We start from the raw sequence: 21100 nt of genomic DNA on the forward strand, positions 1-21100 counted from the left end.
CTACCAAGTAATAAGGAACATGCTTGCATAGGTACCACATCACAATCAACATAATCAGCATATGTAGAGATAGTAAATGCACACGAATAGTACATGTTACCTTAACCTTGCCGCTGTTGTTGAACCATTGGATGTAGTAAGGATGTGGATGTGGTCTTGTGATGAGAGGTAGCTTCTCCACTATCTCCATGCTAGGCAAGTTATTGCAGCTCCTGCCATCTATGATGACGCGAACAGAATGTTCCTTCACCACTCCCTTTGTATGGAACAAATTATGCCTCTGATTTTGCTCAGCTTGTGTAACCTGCACACTCAAAACACGTTGAGCAACTGAACATTCATACCTATCAGCATCTTCAGCAGCCATGTATTGCGTCTCATGATCAGAATCATATCCACCCTGTTCTTCATGTGTAATAAGAGCCAAAGTCTCCTCATCATAGTCACTAGCGGACTCATACCCACCATCCTCAGTAACTATCATCACACACTGAGATTTGCATTCTCTCACAAAATGTCCTCTTCCCTTACAACGACAACAAATAATATCACTTGTGTGCCCTGTTGATGCCATGGAAGAAGAAGAGCTCTGCGCAGGCCCAGCAGGTGTGCTCTTGCCAGATAGTGTGGTTGTGCCTGCTTTCTTGTATCACGGCTGGAGGTGGCACCTGATGGAGGTGCTGGGCCAGTCGAAGTAGAGGATGCACGTGGTATCCATGATGAAGATCGACCTGCAGAAAAGTTAGTTCGCGCCAATGCCTGTCGATCCTACACTTCACGTTCAGCTTTACAAGCAAGATGGAATAAACGAGTGATATTAGTATACTCCTTATACTCTAGAATGGTCTGAATCTCTCTATTTAATCCACCCATAAAACATGCAAGCATAGCTTCATTCTCCTCAACAATACCACATCTAATCATGCCAGTTTGTAATTCCTAATAATATTCTTCTACAGAAGTTTTTCCTTGTCTTAAACGCTGCAATTTTTGAAGTAATTCATGTTGATAATAAGGTGGAACCCAACGAGTACGCATAGCAGCTTTCAAAGCAGCCCAAGTAGCTGGAATGGGATATAATCTACAATGTTCAGACCACCAAACACATGCAAAACTAGTGAAAGCACAAACAGCAACAGGAACACGTCTCTCCTCGGGATATTGTAAACATGTAAAACGTTGTTCAGTTTCTAACTCCCAAGTAAGATATATATCAGGAACATATCTACCCTCAAATGGTGGAATATCCAATTTCAGTTTAGGAAGATGGTCATGATCTCGTACCTCAGGTGGTGGTGCAGCCCTACCGTTGCGATGATATGCATGAGGACGACCTGGTGGTGGTGCTGGTGGTTGCACGTAGTTCTGATTTTGATCAACCTCATCCTCGTAATGGTCCTCCACCTCTCCAGTAGCAGCAGGACCTATAGAAGCACCAACAGTAGGTACAACAGCACCAGAAGTTTGACCAGGCTCAATAGGAACGCGATGTGCTCGTTCCACTTGATTTGGAAGACGATGTTGTTGTTGTTGTTGTAGAGGTGCGGCAGGTGCAGCCGGCGGTGGAAGATGCGCGAGCAATTCATTAAACTTGTTATCGATCTTTGTTTCGAACGCCTTCTCAATGCCATCTATCTTCTCCATGGCCTCCTCAAATCTATTTAGCACATCTTCCACCTGTCCACTCATCATTTATTGAAACTTATCATGTAACTCTTTGTTTGTCATGTTCTCCCAGTCAGTCTCATCGGCTTGTGATCCTGCCATGGTTAGCAGCAATAGAAACACACAAGAATATGATCCTACAGACTACTAGGAAGTGGTGGTGATGGTGTGGTGGACAGTCACAAATCCGTCAAGCGAATCTCAAATTCTTACCAGTTCTTACCAAGCAGCAGGTGGTGATCAGCAACCGTTGTAGACAAAACTCTCAAAGCTTGGATAGAGTGATTACCTGGGAGAGTCCAATGCATGACATAGATGTATGTGGAGCTGGGGAGGCTTATAATATGGTAGCAAAAAGGGTCAGCAATAATCAATTCAGAGATGCAAAGTTGAATAAACGCTCAACGGCGGTACTGTGTTGGTCCTAGGCTAGACCGTGCTAGAGACGTGAGCCTAGAAGACTAACAAAATCACGACGTTGCACGTAAACAAGGAAAAAGCACACTCAGGAACTTTTTTCGCTCTGTTTTTTTCGCTCCTCTTTTTTTGTGAAAAATCACTATAATGGCGAGTGTCTCAAAACTCTTCCCTCGTCAAACTGATAGGATGGGCACAAATTTTTTTTGACTTTTTCAGAAATCAGGGCAGTGACGATGAAAAAGTGCGACAAAAAATCACTATGATGGTACGTGGCTCAAAAGACTCAGAAAAGCCTAAAAATAGGATAGGGAAAAAATTGCCTGCGAAAATTTTGGCCTAAAAACTGCCCGGGGGTCTCCAGACTCTTCTTTTTTTTATTTTTTTTCTGAAACCTACTCAGGCAAGGAAACACAAAACGGAAATTAGATGGATATCGAAAACAAACCTAATATGAAAGGAACTCGGATTGGTGGTGGATATATGGTGGTAGGATATGGCAGCGGTAGTTGTATATGGATATAGATTGGTGGTGGTATATGGATATGGATTGGTGGTGGTATATGGATACGGATTGGTGGTGGTATATGGATAGGATTGGTGATGGTATATGGAGATGGATCGGTGGCGGATAAGCGGTGGTGGTAGATGGTAGGGGCGATGATGATGGTGCGGCGGCGGCGTGACAACTTATGACCAGAACTCGAAACTCTAAAAGACTAGACTCTAAGACCAGCAACTAGACACAATGATGCAACCGCAAATTCAACAAAGCAAAATACTGAAAAGACTATGCAAAGGCTCAGACTGGTTCGGATATGATGAACTAACCCTAAATTTTTTTTGGCTCTTTCGTGGACTGTAGGTATGAAGAACAGACTCGATCTAAACTACGAAAAACTGTAAAATCTCACCGAGCAATCCGGAAAACTGATACCACTGATAGAGGCAAAGGTGTCCCGTCTTTCGATGAGATGGTGGCTACCGTTTTGGAGGAAGTCGACTTTGACGATCCGACTACGAACGTGCGAGGACGTCGCGCCTTAGCAATCGCTAATCCAACTCTGAGAGATTATTCACCACGCCGGAGCACGATCAACCTGACCACGAAGGTTTGTTTCCTGCAGGCAAACGAAGAACAAGCATGAAACTGATATTGCAATCTAGATATTGCGAATATAAGATGAAAGCTTTATTGATCAAGGTGGGGTTCTGTGACGCCTTTGTCTGGTCGTTGAACACAAACGAAGTACGCGAAGTTGCGGCTATGGCAAACTTTAATCTAAACAAAACCCAAAGTCTAAACAACACCCTAAGGGTTGTATATATGGAGGAAGAGGGAGGGGTTCGTGGCCCTTGGAGAAGGGGTCTAAAACCAACCCTAACTCTTGTTTTCCAACATATACGGACTCTAAAAACAGCCTATACTTAAGTATTTCGAAAATACATGGGCCTGGCCCAATAATAAGGTGACACGGCACCTAGAATAGCCACGAAATTTATGAAGTGGCATCTTGTATATTTCGTCCAAGGCTTCATGCACTCCTTATGGTGGCTTCAAAGTCCTGAAATCATCACTTGTAACTCCGTTCTTGATCCCCTTGTGCATGCCATCATCTCCATGCTTGAACTTGCTCCAAGGTTCATCTTTCTTGTCCAAACTAGGCCCTTAATTTGTAAGCAAAACAAATGTGTCCAATTTGGGCAGCAGCATATTCTCATGAACATTAGAATCATTACCAAGAAACGAAAGTACCTGATAGTTCAATTGGCATGCACGAGCTCTAGTAATTGGTCCAGTATGTATAGCAGCAGGGGTTGTGTGTGTAATAATGGTATTGATGTCCTCATCAGCCACTTTACCAGAAGAGGAGCGATGGATGATTCGAGTTCAAGTTCCAGGAAGGACATTTACGCCAGTTACAGAGCCCATAGAATTTTCCTTTGATGCACCAACCTGGAGTCTAGGAAAGAGCATGGCAGCCCACATTGCCATAGGACGCATCGGTGAAGTTTACCACAAGGAGCTTAAGGACACTATCTACCAGATATGTGGGCGCCGAGATGAGCAATGGGAGATGATCAGCACCAGGAAGGACAGGTCCGTTGCAGCATTCATCCAGGAATTAAACCATCACATTCATCGCCAGGAGAACCAGATGTGCGCAAGCATGATAGATTTGAAGAAGGCGATGACTAGGACCATAGAGCTAGAAGAGGAGCTTAAGTTTACACGCGATGGATATGAGGAGGAAATGATGATATTTGTGGAGAAGAATGACGACATGACAAGGAAGCTAGGAGTTTTCATGGGAGACCCCGGGCCAGGAGGAGAAGACGACGAACCGAAGGAGATTCGTTCTGAAGACTACATCATCATCGACGACACTGACTCCGACCCTGATAGTAGTGATGATGACTATGAAGACGAAACTGGAGAGGATATCATGGAGTCTTCCACCGATCAAAATTTCTAGTAGACCACCATATGATTAGTAGTATTCCCCCATGTATATAGAATAGTCCGAGCACTGTAACAATAGTCAGATCGATTGTATGCCCTTGCTTGATTGATTGAGTGATATGATATGATTGTGTTTGTCTCATGTGCATATGGGTAGTGCTTTCTCCTTAGACCTCATTCTATTCTAATCTCTCCCCTCTAAACCCATCAGATGCCTCCGAGACGTGACCCCGGATTTGCCTTCCGACCGGAGCTCACTCAGTTGATCCAGCAGCAGAATACACTGATGCAGTTGCTAGTCCAGAACCAAGGCAACAACAACAACAACAACAACAACAACAACAACAAACCTCCACCACCACCACCAGTTGACAACTTAGCCCGCTTTCTAAGGTTGCAGTCGCTGGTGTTTTCCAGTAGCACCGAGCCCATAGTTGCAGATGACTGGTTACGCAAGATTGGAAGGGAGTTGACCACCGCAGGTTGCACTGATGCTGAGAAGGTGCGTTTTGCTGCACATCAATTGGATGGACCAGCAGCATCATGGTGGGAGAATTACACAACCACTTTCCCCATAGCCAATATCACCTAGGATCAGTTTCAGCAAGCATTCTGCACAGCCCATGTCTCAACTAGAGCTATGAGCATGAAGAAGCATGAGTTTCGCAACTTGCACCAGGGAAATTGTACTGTGGCTCAGTACGTAGATGAGTTTAGTAAGCTATCCCGTTATGCCCCTGATGATGTGGCCACAGATGCCGCGAAGCAGGAGAAGTTTATTGAAGGGCTAAATGATGAGATGAGCATGCAGTTGATGGTGGTAACATTTAACAACTACCAGGAGTTGGTAGATAAGGCTCTTATGATTGAAGGGAAGCAGCGACAGATTGAGAGATGCAAGAGGAAGTATGGACAAGGAAGGTACAACTCAGGAACTCAGCAGAAGCCTCGTTTCACCCTGAACTTGGGAGGATTGACCCATAACCATGGAGGCCATACTCACAATGGAGGGAGTTCCCATAACCACAATGGCCCCAAGAATGGGAATGGGAATGGAGCAGGCAAAAATCAGAACCGCTCCACTCCAACCACACCCGCCAAGAAGGACCTAAGTCACATTACTTGTTTCAAGTGCGGGAAGACTGGACACTATGCCACTGAGTGCCTTGAAGCGAAGAATGGGAATGGCAATGGAAGCTCTGGGAAGAAGCCCAACCCTTTCAATAGGGGACAAGTGAACCACGTGAACATGGAGGAGGTTGAAGAGCAGCCTAATGCAGTTATCAGTAAGTTTTTGGTTAAGTCATTTACTGCAATAGTTCTTTTTGATACTGGTGCATCGCACTCATACATATCAAGGGGATTCATGGATAAGTATAAGTTGCCCACTGAAGTACTTAGGACACCTATGATAGTAAGCTCACCAGGAGTGGAGTATATGGCAAGTCAAGGATGTTTTCAGATGCCATTGACCATTGGAAGCCATGTTTTTCCCTCAGACCTGATTATTTTGGAGTCACAAGGATTGGATGTAATACTAGGCATGGATTGGCTATCGATGTATGGAGGAAACACCGATTGCGCCGGTAAGTCGATTTTACTCACTACCTTGGAGGGGAAAAAGGTTCAAGTATGTATCTCGGCATGCGCCGAGGAGGACCCAAGTAAATTCTCTCACGGGAGTTGTTCAGGAGAAAGTGCCTGTTGTGAAGGATTACCCAGATGTATTTCCAGAGGAGTTACCAGGCATGCCGCCAGATCGAGACATCGAGTTTTTGATAGAGTTGTTGCCAGGCATCGGGCCTATATCGAAGAGACCATACTGGATGCCCGCATATGATCTGGAGGAGATTCAGAAGCAGATTAAGGAGTTGTTGGAGAAAGGTTACATTCGACGAAGTTCATCACCATGGGGAGCCCCGGTGCTCCTGGTTGAGAAGAAGGATGGATCGTTAAGGATGGTTGTTGACTATTATGCGTTGAATGAAGTGACGATCAAGAACAAGTACCCACTGCCAATGATCAATGATTTGTTTGACCAGCTGCAAGGAGCTAAAGTGTTTTCGAAGATCAATTTGCGATCAGGATACCATCATCTGAAGATCCAAGAAAAGGATATACCTAAGACAGCTTTCACCACAAGGTATGGGCTATATGAGTATACGGTTATGTCGTTCGGATTGACCAACGCCCCTGCCTATTTCATCATTATGATGAATAAGGTGTTTATGGAGTTCTTGGATAAGTTTTTTGTGGTGTTCATTGATGATATCCTGGTATACTCGAAGAATGAAGAAGAACACAAGGAACATTTGCGTTTGGTTCTTGAGAAGCTCAGGGAACATCAGCTATATGCCAAGTTCAGCAAATGTGAATTTTGGTTGAAGGAGGTTGGATTTCTTGGACATGTTATATCAGGAGAAGGTATAGCAGTGGATCCTACCAAGGTTCAGTCAGTCACGGAGTGGCTGGCACCCACCTCAGTTGGAGAGATCTGCAGTTTTCTTGGACTCGTGGGATACTACCGGAGATTTATTGAGAATTTCTCCAAGATTGCGAAGCCGATGACGGCATTATTGAAGAAGGACACTAAGTTCCATTGGACTGAAGAGTGTGAAGCAAGTTTCTAGGAGCTGAAGAAACGTTTGACTACAGCCCCAGTGCTGATTCTGCCGGATATACGCAAGGATTTCCAAGTGTATTGCAACGCCTCTCGCTTAGGACTTGGAGGAGTACTTATGCGGACGGAAGAGTTGTTTCATATGCCTCACGGCAACTTCAACCGCATGAGTTAAATTATGCCACGCGTGATTTGGAGTTAGCAGCCGTAGTACATGCGCTCAAGACCTGGAGACATTTTCTTATCGGTAACCGTTGCGATGTGTACATGGATCACAAGAGTTTGAAGTACATTTTTACTCAGAAGGAGTTGAACCTCAGGCAGAGGAGATGGTTGGAGATCATAAAGAATTATGATATGAAGTTGCACTATCATCCAGGCAAGGCCAATGTCGTAGCAAACGCTTTGAGCCGGAAGAGTTATGTCAATACCCTCGTAAGAGGAGGTATGCCAAAGGAGTTGGTAGAAGATCTCAGGGAGCTACGTTTGGAGATAGTTCCTAAAGGTTTTGTTGCAGCATTAGAGGTTCAGTCAACATTGTTGGAAAAGATTCGAGAAGCTCAGAAGGATGACAAAGAAATTGCCGAAATAAAGGAGAAGATGAGTGAAGGAAAAGCCACAGGTTTTCATGAGGATGAGCACGACACCTTGTGGTTTGAGGACTGTGTATATGTGCCCAATAATGGAGAGATCAAGAAGTTGATACTACAGGAAGCTCATGACTCGCCATACTCGGTACACCCCGGAAACACCAAGATGTATTTGGATTTGAAGGAGCATTTTTGGTGGACTGGAATGAAAAAGGATATTGCCGAGTATGTGGCCGTATGTGATGTATGTCAGAGAGTGAAGGCAGAGCATCAGAAGCCAGTAGGATTACTGCAACCTATGCCGATACCCGAATGGAGGTGGGATAAGGTTGGCATGGACTTTATCACCGGATTACCCAGGACCCGATTGGGATATGATTCTATCTGGGTAGTAGTGGACCGCTTGACCAAAGTAGCTCACTTTATCCCAGTGAAAACCACTTATACAAGTGCGAAGTTGGCCAAGATATATATGACCAGGATTGTATGTCTGCACGGAGTTCCGAGGACCATCGTATCAGATAGCGGAACATAGTTTACTTCAAAATTTTGGCACCAACTGCACCAGACTTTGGGAACTAGGCTGGAGTTCAGTACAACTTTTCACCCGCAGACAGATGGATAGACCGGGAGAGTCAATCAGATTCTGGAGGACATGTTGAGAGCTTCTGAGCTAGACTATGGATCTAGTTGGGATGATAACTTGCCCTACGCGGAGTTCTCTTACAACAACAGCTGCCAGGCCAGTTTGAAGATGGCATCGTTTGAAGCCCTGTATGGAAGAAGATGCCGAACACCGTTGATGTGGGATGAAGTTGGAGACCGCCAGTTGTTTGGACTGGATTTGAATAAGGAGTAGCCGCCGCCGTCGTCACGAACACCGAGGTAGCCACCGGTTTTTTTTAGAACGATCGGTTTTATTTCAAAAATCAGATTCGTTTTTTTAGATTAGATCGGTTCGGTTTTTCCGTTGGTTTATTTATTTTGCGGACGTTCGTCCGTACGTTTGTTTTAACGAACGCCATTCATCCGTTAGCCGTAGACAGAGAACGTTCGTTCATTAGCCTGTTCGCCAGTTTTTCTTTTTCCAGGGTTTTTTGCGATTATTTCCGATCGCGATTTCTGCCCTGATTTTCGTTTTAGTTTATCTTTTCACTCGTTTATCGGAATCAGGCGATTCAAGCGCCTGGATCTTCGTCTCGAAGCCCTCTTTCTGTTTAACCAACGTGAACAAGATTTTGGTACTGTAACATTTGACTTTAGTCCAGATTAGTAATCGGATCATGTCTCTCTCACAGTTTGAGTTTCGTTGCTCCGTTTGATTTGATTCTTTTTTGCAAACCGGAGTTCTTCAGTTGAACTTTCTGGTTAGATTTTCTTATTTGAGATTTACCCGTGCATCTTTGCTTGATTTCTTATGTATGCTATTGTTTGTTTGCGATAGAATTCCCGGAGTGCGAAGCATGCTACTATGAATCACTAGGTTTTGCAGATCGTCAGCAAGGCAAGTAACACATTGATCATACCCCTTTATTACCCAGTTTTTATGCATTAGTTACAACCCTCACACATTACCTAAGTAGGAACTCTTAACATGTGGGTTTGGGAAGTAGTTGCTAAGGTAGAACCTATTACCTATTTTATTTTCAAACCCTTGGGAGTTACTTCTACGTTATGCTTATATTGCCATGCTATGCTCGTAGACGTGGATTGGGTTTAAGTGTATCCATGACAGATGTGAGATTGTTAAATAATGGTTCAACTTAAGGTGGCAACTTTAATACACATCTGGGTGGATTGCTTGTGGGCACCTGGAGATTCCAGTGTTGTCCTAGGATATCCCGGAGTACCCATGTGATCATCCTATGGTCTGCCACCCAGGCTCAAACGGATCATAAGATTATTCATGCTAGAAACTTCCGTGTGCAGCCACAAGCCATTATGAGCTCTAGCATAGTTGAGTATGTTGTGTGACCTCTTTCAGTCGTGGGCTAGCAGATGTAGAGGGAAAGTAGGTGTAACTGTCCACCCAGAGTAAAGAGTTAATGCTTCTGAAAGACTGTGTCTCGGTCATCCGTTTCTCAAACACCAGGTAGTGCGAGAAATCCAATGGAGGAGATCGAGTCTTGTGGGTAAAAGTGCGCAAACCTCTGCAGAGTGTATAAACTAATCATGGTTAGCCGTGTCCTCGGTTATGGACAATTTTGAGTATCTAGTGCTTGAGTTATTGATTTGATCTCATCACTCTAAATTAATTTGTTGGTTTAAATTATTACTTTAATTGGGATTGAGTTGGAGGACCTTCTCAATGATGTTTCAACCACCATGATAGTTAAATAAAATTTATTCCTTTGTTGTAGGGAAAAATTGGCTTTTTCGCAAAACAATATAACCATAGAGCCTCCACCAGCCATATATGCATGTAGTGATAGCATTTATCTGTTCATTGCTCTACTGTGTTATATTACCAGCATATTCCATGTGCTGACCCATTTTCGGGCTGCAACATATCATGTTGCAGACTTTTCAGACGAGGAGTAAGGTGAGCTAGGTCATTTGTCATGCACTCAGCTATGCCGTTGGAGTTGACGGACTCACTTTATCTTCCAAGCCTTCCGCTATTATCTTATTTAGATGGCCTTAAGCCATATTTATTGTAATAAGTTCTCTTTTGAGACATTCATTGTAATAAGTGTGTGATTGCTACTCTATTATAAATCCTTCAAGTACTGTGTGTGTCAGCATTACCGATCTAGGGATGACACTGAAGCACAGAGACTTGACCGTCTGAGGTCGCGTCGCTACAGCTTCGAGTAAAATACCGATGGTCGTTAGAAGAAAGAGGGGATGCCACTCGGGGCATCCCCAAGCTTAGTTGCTTGCTTCTCTTTGGATAATAGCTTGGGATGCTATGGGCATCCCCAAGCTTAGGCTCTTCTTACTCCTTATTCCTTCATCCATCGTAAGATAACCCAAAACTTGAAAATTTTCAATCACACAAAAACTCAAGAAAACCTTCGTGAGATCCGTTAGTATAAGAAAACAAATCACTACTATAAGTGTTGTTGCAACCCATTCATATTTTATTCTTGCATTATATATACTGTATTCCAACTTTTGTATGGCAAAAACTCTTCAAAGAAAACCATAGAATCATCAAAACTAGCACACAACGCAAAGAAAACAGAATCTATCAAAAACAGAACAGTCTGTAGCAATCTGGGAATTTCGAATACTTCTGTAACTCCAAAAAATTTGAACAATTAGGAAGACCTGAGAAATTTGTATATTAATCTTCTACAAAAAGAATTGGTATTTTATCATGCTCTGGATGAAAATGAGAATTACTTTCGTGAGCGCGAAAGTTTCTGTTTTTCAGCAAGATCAAACAACTATCACCCAAGAAGATCCTAAAGGCTTTACTTGGCACAAACACCAATTAAAACACAAAAAACACAATCATAACAGTAACATAATTGTGCTAACACTCAAGAACAGGAAGCAAAAAGCAAAAATAAATTGTAGTCATTGGGTTGCCTCCCAACAAGCTCTTTCTTTATAGCCATTAATATAATCTTTGAGATTTCAATGATGCTCACACGAAAGATAAGAATTGGAACACAAAGAGAGCATCATAAAACATGTGACAAACACATTTAAGTCTAACATACTTCCTATGCATAGGAATTTTACAGGCAAATTTTTTATCAAGATAAGAAATATCTAGCATATGCAAGGAAGAAGAATAAAACATTGACAATCTTAACATAACGAGAGGTAATTTAGTAACATGAAATTTTCTACAACCATATTTTCCTATCTCATAATAATTACATGTGGGATCATATTAAAATTCAACAATGTAACTATCACATAACATATTGTCTACATGATCCACATGCATGCAAAGTTGACACTCTTCCAAAATAGTGGGATTATCATCAAATAAAGTCATGACCTCTCCAAGCTCACTTTTATCACAAATTTCATAAGATTGATCATTATCCAAAGTAGTGGGATCATTATTACCTAAAGTTGACGCTCTTCCAAACATACTTTTAATATCATCGCAAGCATATTGATCATGAGGTTTAAATAAATTTTTAAGATCATAAGTATCATTATCACCGCAATCATGATCATTGCAATAAGTAGAGGATATAGCAATATTAGCATCCCCAAGCTTGGGGTTTTGCATATTATTAGCATAATTGACATTAATAGAATTTATAGTAACATCATTGAAATCATGCTTTACATCTAAGGAGCTATCATGAATCACTTTATAAATTCCTTCATCAAACACTTCGTCACAATTTTCATATTCATGAATCTCAAGCAAAACTTCATAACGATAATCTAGTGAACTCAGTTCACTAGCAATGGGTTCATCATAATAGGATCTCTTGAAAATATTAGAAAGTGGATGAGGATCCATATCAATTGATTTTTAGCAAGCGAAGATGCAAGCAAATAGAAGACACATGGCAACACAAGCAAACATGAGATCTGACGAATAAATGATGAACGAAAAAGAGGGCGAATAGAACGACAAATTTGTGCGAAGTGGGGGAGAGGAAAACGAGAGGCAAATGGAAAATAATGTAAATTGCAAGGAGATGGGATTTGTGATTAGGAACCTCGAAGATGTTGGTGAGGTCTCCCCGGCAACAGTGCCAGAAATTTCTTTTGATGTCTGCTAGAATTACGTCAGTATTTCCCCAAAGAGGAAGGGATGATGCAACACAACAATGGTAGGTATTTCCCTCACTGACGAGACCAAGGTTATCGAACCAGTAGGAGAACCAAGCAACACTACATAAACAACACCTGCACACAAATAACAAATACTCGCAACCCGACGTGTAAAAGGGGTTGTCAATCCCTTTCGGATAACGGCGCCAGAAATTGGCAATCGGACGTGATAAAAATATGATAGATAGGATAAATAGATCTTGGATAAAATAAATTGCAGAAAGGTATTTTTGTATTTTTGTTGTAATAGATCTTAAAATAAAAAGCAAAGGAAAATAGATCGCAAAGGCAAATATATTAAAGAAGAGACCCGGGGGCCGTAGTTTTCACTAGTGGCTTCTCTTGAGAAAAATAGCAAACGGTGGGTAAACGCATTACTGTTGGGCAATTGATAGAACTTCAAATAATCATGAAGATATCGAGCCAATGATCATTATATAGGCATCACATCCAAGATTAGTAGACCGACTCCTGCCTGCATCTACTACTATTACTCCACACATCGACCGCTATCCAGCATGCATCTAGTGTATTAAGTTCATGGAGAAACGAGTAATGCAATAAGAATGATGACATGATATAGACAAGATCTATTTATGTAGAAATAGACCCCATCTTTATCCTTAATGGCAATGATACATATGTGTCGGTTCCCCTTCTGTCACTGGGATCAAGCACCGTAAGATCGAACCCATCACAAAGCACTAGCTACTAACTACGGACCCGAAGGTCTACAAAAGACTACTCACACAACATCGGAGAGGCACCAATGGGCATGATGAACCCCTCCGTGATGGTGTCTAGATTGGATCTGGTGGTTCTGGACTCTGCGGTGACTGGAATTGATTTTCGTCGACCCCCCTAGGGTTTCTTGAATATTGGGGTATTTATAGAGCAAAGAGTCGGTTTGGGAGGCACCCGAGGTGGGCACAAGCCACCAGGGCGCGCATAGGCCTCCAGGCGCGCTCTGGTGGGTTGTGCTCCCCTCGGAGCACCCCCAGGCACTTCTCCGGCCCATTGGATGTCTTCTGGTTCAAAAAAATCCACAAAAAGTTTTGCTGCATTTGGACTCCGTTTGGTATTGATTTCCTTCAATGTAAAAAACATGCAGAAAACAACAACTGGCACTTGGCACTATGTCAATAGGTTAGTACCAAAAAATTATATAAAATGATTATAAAACAACCAAGAATGATAATATAATAGCATGGAACAACCAAAAATTATAGATAGGTTGCAGACGTATCATTCCCCCTCCCGCCTAGTGCCAAAAAATGCCTCCATATGGGATCTCATGAGAACAGGAACTTGCAGCAGTGGAAAAGTGTTTTGGGCGGCTCTCTTTTGGTTTCCTGATTTTAGAGAATTTATAGAGTCAGAATTAGGTCAAACAGAGCAAAGATGGGCCCACGGGGCACCAGAGCGCAGCCACCCCCTGGGTGCGCCCTGGTGGCTCGTGGCCACCTCCTTCGCCATCTGACTTCCTCCCGAAGCTTCTAGTGTCTCTTTTGTCTAGAAAAAATCTCCAAAAAGTTTCGTGGCGTTTGGACTTAATTTGGTACTCATATTCTGAAAAAACCAAAAATAGGCAAAAAACCAGCAACTAGCATTGGGTACTAAGTTAATAGGCTAGTCCCAAAAAATGATATATAATTGCTTTTAATTGCATATAAAACATCCAATATTGATGCTAGAATAGCATGCAACAATAAAAAATTATAGATACGTTGGAGACTTATCAAGCATCCCCAAGCTTAATTCCTGCTCATCCTCGACTAGGTAAATGATAAAAAAGAGAATTTTTGATGTGGAATTCTACCTATCATATTCATCATATAATCTTTTATTTTGTGGCATGGATATTTAGATTCGGGTGATTCAAAGCAATAGTTTGTAGTTTGACATGAAGACATAAATACTCAAGCATACTAACAAGCAACCATGTCTTTCAAAATATCAACGCTAAAGAAAGTTATCCCTAGCCCATTATGCTCAATCATTGATCCATTCATGAAACACAGTCAATATTAGCTACACCCAATGCACAAGTATGACAATAGTGCTCTCTGATTGGTGCTTTATAAGAGAATATGGAGACTCGAAATAAAAATAAAAATTGCATAAAAGTAAAATAGATAGGCCCTTCGCAAAAGAATGCAGAGATTTGCAAAGGTGCCAGAGCTCAAAGTTTAAAATAGAGAGATACAATTATTTTGATAGGCATCCTTTTCCTGTCAATGTCACGACCAAAAGTTTCCAATATTTCTCATGCTAGACACATTATAGGCGATTCCCAAACAGAAAATAATGTTTATTTTCTTTCACCATTATTTCACAATCCATGGCTAGTCGTATCCACGGGTGCCTTCCAAACTTTCAACTTTCCAAGGAGTTTATTGTTATTTTTTATTTTCATTTCGAGACTGGGCATCCCTATTGCCGACCATTTTCTCGTACAATGACAAGTGAATAAACACTCATCTTGAGAATAACCCATCTAGCATGAAAGATATTGACCACCCCCTATCGCTTCATGAGCGGTACGGGCATACAAAACGGATTTTTTAATGATTAGAGTTGGAACATGCTAATTTACTAGGAACGACATGTAAATACCGCTTAGGCCTTGTATAATGCTAGGTGCTTAGGGAGGTTCTTAGAAAAATAAATTGGGTTTTTTGAAGCACATGTGCCTATTTCTACAGGAGAGACGCCTAATTAAGCATCTGCCCTGTACAAATAAGCATCGGTGCTTAAGGAAAGTCTGGTTTATTTCTTCAAGCACCTCTCCTAAGCACCTTGCATTGTACTAGGCCTTACAAGTACATATAGTAGCCTCATTTGGCACAAACTTTGGGTTTAAGGAATTTAGATGCACAAGCAATATTCCCACTTAGTACAAATGAAGGCTAGCAAATAGATTGAGAAGCAACCAACCAGAAAACGGAAACGGTCATAAACATGCATTGAGAATAACTAACACTGAATAATGGACCATAAACAGGATATAAGTTTGTTGCATAACTATGGGCTTTACGTGCATGCATAGGGAATCACAAACCTTAACACCAACATGTTTACTAAATCATAATTACTCACTAACATAACTCACATATTATCATCTCCATATCACAAAACTATTGCAAGGAATCAAAATTATCATATCCAATGATCTACATGAATTTTTTTATTATATCCTTCTTGGATATTCATCACATTGGGACAAAATTCATATCTTGTGAAAATTACCATTACTATTATCAACTCTCCAAAAGATATAGGTGAAGCATGAGAGTGCAAATATTTCTTCAAAATATAATCACCAACACGCTAAAAATATATAAGTAAAGCACTAGAGCAACTGCCTAGCTCAAAAGATATAAGTGAAGCACATAGAGTATTCTAACAAATCACGAAAAATGTGTCTCTCAAATAGGTGTGCCCAGCAAAGATGATTGTGAAAAAATAAAAGGAAAACAAAGAAAAGACTCATATAATACACGACGCTCCAAGCAGAACTCATATCATGTGATGAATACAAATAGCTCCGAGTAATATTACCGATGGTCGGTAGAAGAAAGAGGGGATGACTTCCGAGGCATCCCCAAGCTTAGTTGCTTGGGAGTCCTTGAATATTACCTTGGGGTGCCTCGGGCATCCCCAAGATTAGGCTCTTGCCACTCCTTATTCCTTCACCCATCGTGATCTCACTCAAAACTTCCAAACTTCAACACACAAAACTCAACAAAACCTTCATGAGATCCGTTAGTAAAGCAAATCACCACATTAGGTACTATTGCAAACCCATTCATATTTTATTATTTCATTATAGCTATTGCATTCTAACTTCACCATGTCTTATACCCCCTAATACAATCCATAGATTCATCAAAACAAGCAAACAACACAATTTAAACAGAATCCTTCAAAAACAGAACGATCTGTAGTAATTCAAACAATGACCATAATTATATAACTCCAAACATTATTAAAAATTAGGACAACATGGGAAATTTGTATATAAATAATGTGTAAAAAATTCAGAATTTTATCATGCTCCATAAAATTTTAACAATCCTGCTACTGGACGCAAAAGTTTCTGTTATTGCACAGAATCAAAGCAACTATCATCCAAATCATCCCAAAGGCTTTATTTGGCAAAAATACTAATTAAAACACAAAAACACAACCATAACCGTAGCATAATTGTGTGCTCACCAAAATTTATAAACAAGAACAATGAAAATTAAGATAACTATTGGGTTTCCTCCCAACTAGCGCTATCGTTTTACGCCCCTGGCTAGGCATAATGCATAGTTTCAAGTGTTGTCATCCTTAAAATTTATTCCATAGGTGTCCATCATAATGGATTCATATGGTGGCTTAATTATTTTTCTAGGGAAGTGTTCCATACCCTTCTTTAATGGGAACTAAAATTTTATATTCCCTTCTTTCATATTAATAACAACACTTGTGGTTCATAAGAATGGTCTACCAAGTATTACGGGACAAGAAGGATTGCATTCAATATCAAGTACAATGAAATCAATGCATACTTAATTTATGTTTGAAAGAATAAGAACATAATTTGTTCTACCCAAAGGTTTCTTGATAGTAGAATCCGCTAAGTGCAAAAGAAGAGAACATTCATCCATATTGGTAAAACCTGGCACATCGCAAAGAGACTTTGGTATCATGGAAATGCTAGCACCCAAATCGCATAGAGCATTGCACCCATAATTTGTAATTTTAACTGCAATGGTGGGTTCCCACCCATCATATAATTTCCTAGGAATTGAAACCTCCAATTCTAGCTTTTCTTCTAAAGCTTTCATCATCGCCTCTAAAATATGTTTAGTAAAAGCCTTATTTTGTTCATAAGCATTAAGTGAATTTAACAAAGATTGCAACAAAGAAATACACTCAATTAAAGGACTATCATAATTAAAATCTTTGTGATCCAATATAGTGGGCACATCACTATTTAAAGTTTTTACCTCTTCAATCCCACTTTTATCAATTTTTTCATCAAGATTTTCACCCTCCGAACTATGGGGACGCCTTCAAGCTAAAGTTGACTCTTCTTCAGACCCCTTTTCATCAAGATTAATATTAATAAACAAAGATTTAATATAAGAAACACTAATCATTTTAATATTTTCATCATTATTACGATAAAAACCGGGCAGAATCGCTTTTTCTAAGAATTCTCACTTAGCCCTCAACCTATCGGTTTTTCTTTACTTTCATCCATGGAGACATAAAGAGATTTAATTCATTAATATAAATCTTGGGTGGCAAAAATTTAGATGTAAGATTTTCCACATCATGAACAGTTATATCCATACTCCTAGACATATCATCAAGTTTACTCAATTTTTCTTCTTCGTGGTGTTGAAAACTTTTTTAGCATTAATAAATTCTTTAATATTAATTTCAAGATCAGAGGGCATCCTATTATTATTATAAGAATTACAATAGGAATTTCCATAACTATTAGAGGAATTTCTAGGAAATGGCCTAGGATTAAAATTACCTCTATAAGCATTACTATTAAAATTGTTTCGCGAGACAAAATTCACATCTACGGATCATTGTTTTTCTCAATCAAAGTGAGCAAATGGCACATCATTATGATCAATAGGAGCATTTTTACTAGCAACCAATTTCATAAGCGCATCAACTTTATCACTTAGAGTACTAATTTCTTCAACCGAATTCACTTTTTTACTAGTAGGAGTTCTTTCAGTATGCCATTGTGAGTAATTTGCCATAATATTATCAAGAAATTTAGTATCTTCTCACCATGTAATTTCCATAAAAGTACCACCCGTGGCGGAATCTAAAAGATTTCTAGAAACAAAGTTCAATCCCGCATAAAAAAATTGTATGATCGCCATAAATTTAAACCATGAGTAGGGCAATTTCTTATCATTAATTTCATCCTCTCCCAAGATTGCGCAACATGTTCATGCTCAAGTTACTTGAAATTCATAATTTGATTTCTAAGAGAAATAATTTTCGTGGCAGGAAAATACTTGGTAATAAAAGCATCTTTACACCTATCCCAAGAATCAATACTATTTCATGGCAAAGATGAAAACAAATTTTAGCGCAATCTCGCAATGAGAACAAGAATAATTTTAATTTGACAATATCATTATCCACATCTTTTTTTCTTTTGCATATCACATAATTCTATGAAAGTGTTAAGATGGGATGCAGCATCTTCATTAGGACTACCAAAAAATTGTTATTTCATAACAAGATTTAACAAAGCAGCATTAATATCACAAGTCTCCGCAATTCATCGGATTGTGAGATTGAAGAATCGTCAATACCAAGCAAGTGGAAACTTTGATCGTAACCTATGTTTTCGTGCATTGTAGTTGTTTTCAACTAGGAAACCCCTATGTGATTTTACTTTATGCTTGACAAAATCTAGTAGAAGGAATGTAGGTCAATTATACCCTGACCTTGTAACTAACTATAGTTGCTTAGCTATTATAATGTGGATTGGATAACATTAAAGGTTACTTACAGTTTACTGATTAATGATTGATCTAGGTGGACTAGCTTTAATTGGGTCATCGTAGTGTAGTCATTGGTGGGGAATGCCCCCAGGTATCAAAGGGGTTGTACGAGTTCAAAGTTCAGTAGATTCCATGTGTGACCGTGAGACAATATGGGCTCTGTCTGGACCAAGTAAGTTGCGGGAACCCTCCTGGGCTGACCAGCAGATGTAGATTTGCATGTAAGGAAACCAGACTGAGTTGACCATTTGAGAGGGATGCTACTTCCCAATTGTCTCATCTTGATCTGCCTAGCTACTTCACAAGTGAAATTTAGTAGCAGTAAGGTGTGATCAGGAATCACGAGTAAAGTACACAAACCTCTACATAGTGTATAAAACTGATCATGATTAACCGTGTCCCTGGTTACGAACAACTTTTGAGCAACTCATCTAAGAATTATCACCTTGATCTCATCACCTGTTCTAATAAAATCAATGGGTTGAACCAAGGGGGAACATGGACCGACTCAGATGCCTGGCGTGATACCCGGGGGATCTTCTGGTAGTGATTTAGGGTAGTTGTGTGATGCGGAGACCCACATGCTCAAATGTTTATATTTTGGACGGCGCGTGATGCGATCTATCCAGGATTGTCGTGTGATATGGTATGTCCAACTATTAGAGCAGACCACTATTGCAATGGTAGGAAAACTATTTTCATGTAAAGGAAAACCCAAATGCGCCAAATGGCATGTTTATGTTCTAACAAGGTAATCTTGGTGAAGCTCGCCAAAACATTCAATGTATTGACCCTTGTGGCTGTAACATATCATGTAGCAGGTTTACCGTATCGAAGGGAAGGAACAAAGTAAGGTTACAACGCTATACTCAACTCTTGCATATGAGTGGATGGACGCCACAAGACTTGAACATTATCTCCGTTGCATGATTCTATTGTAAGCTAGTCCATGAGCTAACTAGGTGTGTATTGTAAAGCACTGGATCTATGATGTAATACTATGACATGTGATTTATTCTTGGTATTTCACCGTTGACCGTGCGTGTTAGCTATTGATCCAGGGACTGACATGGCAAGCGTAGAGATTCGGGCCCCTACAGGATTGGGTCGTGACATCATGTCCCAGCCGACGATGGGCCTCTCCATCCAGGAAGGTGGCACGTGCGTGTTGGTGCCGGAGGCTCCGCTAAGCAAGTTCGTTGTGCATGCATCTGTGACACTACTCCCCATGCCTGGGATAATTACTCCGACTCCGCCGGCGGCTTCCGTCGCCGCATTGGTCGCGACTGTCCTGGCCTTCCGCAAGGCCGACCCATCCATCGGTGGTCGTTTGGCTCGCGCTCGCTGCCTCCCAAGAACCAAGACAGCTAATCCAGCACCAGTACCCGTTATCCCGTCTACCATGGTTGGAGCCATCATCGACCAGCTGTAGCCCCCGCCGGCGTCAATCCGTCGTGCTACTGCTACTGGCATTCCTCCACACCTGTCGCCCATTCCTAATCATAAGAAGTTGGATATGGACATGTCGACTCTGCTGTCGTCTCCATTTGTGGGTTCGCGCCCGTCATGCGTCCTGCATGCACTACTGAAGGATGCTGCTAATGCGACACTACAATCAGAGACCCTTTGACGAAACTCTGTGCGATGCAATAATCACAAATGGTGGTGCAAAAAACCCGTCAAAAAGGTACAAAACGTTTGCGATGATGGATGCATCAAACACGGTTTAGATTTTAGTTGTGTGTGCGATGCAGGGCATATGGTTCAGTTCAATTAACTATTTGCAATGAGGAGGAACAAAAGAAACGGGTAGCCAGATGAAGGTGTGTGCGATATACAGCATACGGTTCACTCGGATGAACTGTTTGTGATTAGGAAACACAAAAGAAATGGTCAGCCAGATCAAGGTGTGTGCGATATATGGCATACAGTTCACTCGAATGAACTATTTGTGTTGAGCCAAGATAACAGGAACGGTTCAACTTAACAAGATGCGTGTGATACGCGGGAAATAAGTCTATAATCGGAAACATGTGGGAAGACTGATAACAACACA

This window comes from Triticum aestivum, chromosome 3A (assembly GCF_018294505.1).
Source record: "Triticum aestivum cultivar Chinese Spring chromosome 3A, IWGSC CS RefSeq v2.1, whole genome shotgun sequence".
Lineage (NCBI taxonomy): Eukaryota > Viridiplantae > Streptophyta > Magnoliopsida > Poales > Poaceae > Triticum > Triticum aestivum.